This window comes from Bactrocera neohumeralis, unplaced genomic scaffold (assembly GCF_024586455.1).
Source record: "Bactrocera neohumeralis isolate Rockhampton unplaced genomic scaffold, APGP_CSIRO_Bneo_wtdbg2-racon-allhic-juicebox.fasta_v2 cluster09, whole genome shotgun sequence".
Taxonomy (NCBI): domain Eukaryota; kingdom Metazoa; phylum Arthropoda; class Insecta; order Diptera; family Tephritidae; genus Bactrocera; species Bactrocera neohumeralis.
This window is the reverse complement of record NW_026089622.1, coordinates 6,719,677-6,723,020: the sequence shown is the minus strand read 5'-3', so window position 1 is coordinate 6,723,020 and position 3,344 is coordinate 6,719,677. Positions and strand designations below refer to the sequence as shown.

The following is a 3,344-nucleotide window of genomic DNA, read 5'->3' as shown; positions in this document are numbered from 1 at the left end:
CGTCCGTCCGTCTGTCCGTCCGTCCGTCCGTCCGTCCGTGCAAGCTGTAACTTGAGTAAAAATTGAGATATCATGATGAAACTTGGTACACGTATTTCTGGGCTCCATAAGAAGGTTAAGTTCGAAGATGGGCAAAATCGGCCTACTGCCACGCCCACAAAATGGCGGAAACCGAAAAGCTATAAAGTGTCATAACTAAGCCATAAATAAAGACATTAAAGTGAACAACACAAAGGATCGCATTAGGGAGGGGCATATTTGGACGTAATTTTTTTGGAAAAGTGGGCGTGGCCCCGCCCCCTACTAAGTTTTTTGTACATATCTCGGAAACTACTCTAGCTATGTCAACCAAACTCTAAAGAGTCGTTTTCTTCAGGCATTCCCATATACAGTTCAAAAATGGAAGAAATCGGATAATAACCACGCCCACCTCCCATACAAAGGTTATGTTGAAAATCACTAAAAGTGCGTTAACCGACTAACAAAAAACGTCAGAAACACTAAATTTTACGGAAGAAATTGCAGAAGGAAGCTGCACCCAGGCTTTTTTTAAAAGTTGAAAATGGGCGTGGCCTCGCCCACTTATGGACCAAAAACCATATCTCAGGAACTACTAGACCGATTTCAATGAAATTCGGTATATAATATTTTCTTAACACCCTGATGACATGTACGAAATATAGGTGAAATCGGTTCACAACCACGCCTTCTTCCAATATAACGCTATTTTGAATTCCATCTGATGCCTTCTCTGTATAATATATATACATTAGGAACCACTGATGATAGCGGAATAAAACTGTACAAAAATACGGTATTTGAAAAATATGTAAATGACGTATAATGAAATCTCGATTATCACTTTATCATGCGAGAGTATAAAATGTTCGGTGACACCCGAACTTAGCCCTTCCTTACTTGTTTTTGTATTGTGTTTGTATTGTGTGCGTATATATACACAAATGTAAGCACGTATGTAAATGGAGCAATAACTTTCTAACATGCATATATAAACACATACTATAACCCCTATTCTGCGCACTTGACAAATTCAACATACAGTGGACTCGCGATAATATGAACTAATTAAAAACAGGACTGTTAATTTTTGCGAGATTGTTCATATTTACGAAAGGTGCAAAAACGAAAAAATGTAGTATTAAATTAAATTTTTTTATTTTAAACTTCAAAATAAATTTATTTTTTTAATTTTTTTCGTTACACAAGTAAAACAATGTTGCATGTAAACAAAACAGTTTAGATATAATTTCATATTATTTAAATTATAAAAAGTTGAAGCTCATTTTGGAAAAAATCGGTAGTCCTCTTTTGCTGTTTCTTTTGTTCAACCACCTTAAAAACTGCTTTTTCCCTTAGGTTCTTTAATACATTTAATTCCTTTTGTTCAACCATTTCACTTTCAGCCCATTCCAAAGCATTATTAAATATGTCAATAGCTTCTCTTGCTGTAATCGTCTTTTGCGACTCTACAGTATAGTCGTCTTCGTCGGATATTTCTTGTATTTCATTTTCATTGAATTCAATAGCATCCTCGTTCCATTCTCTAACGTTGCAAGCAGTGATTCCAATCTGCAGTGAATATAAATATGTAGTAATAACAACTTTTTGAGTTTACGTTTCTGATAAAACAAACCTCAGGTCTCAAGTTTTGTAAAAGATTGGCTGCGCTCTCCTCCAAGTCCCCCACATTCATATTCAAGTTCCTTCGAAGGATATTCAAAGGAATTTCATCTTCAGGATCTTCTTGATTTTCAAGCATACTCAAATCATTGTTCCAGCATTTTGATAGCACAGCCTCATCCATTTTATTCCATGCAGATTCAAGGGTAATAATAGCGTCCTTAAGTGAAATTTGCTTCATAGACTCTAGCAAGTCACATCCTGTTGCAGCAACGGAAGCCAAAAGACTGTTTCTGTAATAAAGTTTTGTAATCCTGATTGCATTTTGGTCCATGGGTTGTATAAGGGGAGGGAAGTTGGGCGGCATAAACATTGCTAAAATAGAGCCGTCTTCACTTTTAAGTTCATTCTCAGGTGGATGCGAGAATCAATTAAAAGGACAGCCTTAACTGGTAGACCTTTTTTTGTCAAAAATTTCGTTACCTACATAAGTTGTAAGCTACTGAAATACGAGTTAAAACTTACCTCAGGTATGAATGAACGATGGAACCAATCTTTGAAGATAGCGGCAGTCATCCAAGCGGACTTTGAATGTCTATAATGAACAGGGCAGTCAAACCCCTTAAAACAAAGGGGGTTTCTGGCCTTGCCTATCACAAGGAGCTTGAGTTGATGAGATCCTTCCGCATTTGAACATCACAAGAATGTTATTCTTTGCTTTTCCATCTTTGCTCCTGGGGCTGTTTTTTCTAATGATGATACATACGTCTTTTGTGATAAAAGTTTCCAAAATAAACCGGATTCGTCGGCGTTGTAATTTTGCTCCCGGCTTAAACCAAGCTCTTCCATTTTCGTCTTTAGAGCTTTTTTGAATGGATCGACCAACTTGGGGCTGTGAAGATAGTTTTTTTCCAGAAACTTGGAGCAACCGAGCGCCATATCTCTTTTTGAAATTTTGAAGCCATCCATCACTGGCATTGAAATCAAGGCAATTTTCTTTAATTGTACAATGAAGCACCTTCGCCTTTTCTTTTAACATCAGTCCGCTCACCGGGAGTTTTTTGTCCCTCATATGCAAAAACCATATATACAACGCTTTTTCTAATTTTGGATACTCTGTTGGACGCATAGTTTTCCTTTTTGCAGGACCCATAAAAGTATTGTTAACACATTTAAGGATAGCATTTTTATTTTTCTTTATTCCACATACTGTAGACTTTGCCACTCCATATTTAGTTGCTAAATTTGTAACACTTGCACCTTTTCGTAAGCATTCCAAAATATCGGATTTGTCTCTTAAAGTCAGAAACGTATGCTTTTTTGTGTGCATGTTTCATTGATTTGATTATTTCTTAAAGAAATAAAGAGGCACTTATGCTTGCGTGCAATCACCAACCAAAAACACTTAAAAATTCCTACAGACGACTGACGTAGACAAAATCAAACACTGTAATGAGCACATGTAAGCATTTTCGAGCGATGGGTAAATACATATGTATATACATGTATATTGAATGCGAATAACTACGGAATTCCCCGAATTATAAAGCGCTTTAAATTCGTTATTGACAACAATATTGTTCATATTTTAGAGCTTTTGTCCAAAGTTCATATTTTAGAGTAGTCAATGGTATCATACTTTGAGGGGTTCATAATTTAGGGTGTTCATATTACCGCGAGTCCACTGTATTTCTAATTTGTCA

At 36.3% G+C, this 3,344-nt stretch overlaps 1 pseudogene; it reads right to left on the bottom strand.

Annotated features, from left to right (window-relative positions):
• Positions 1-1,086: 1,086 nt before the first annotated feature.
• LOC126764426 (jerky protein homolog-like) lies at positions 1,087-2,490 on the bottom strand (annotated as a pseudogene).
• Between the last annotated feature and the right edge of the window lie 854 nt (positions 2,491-3,344).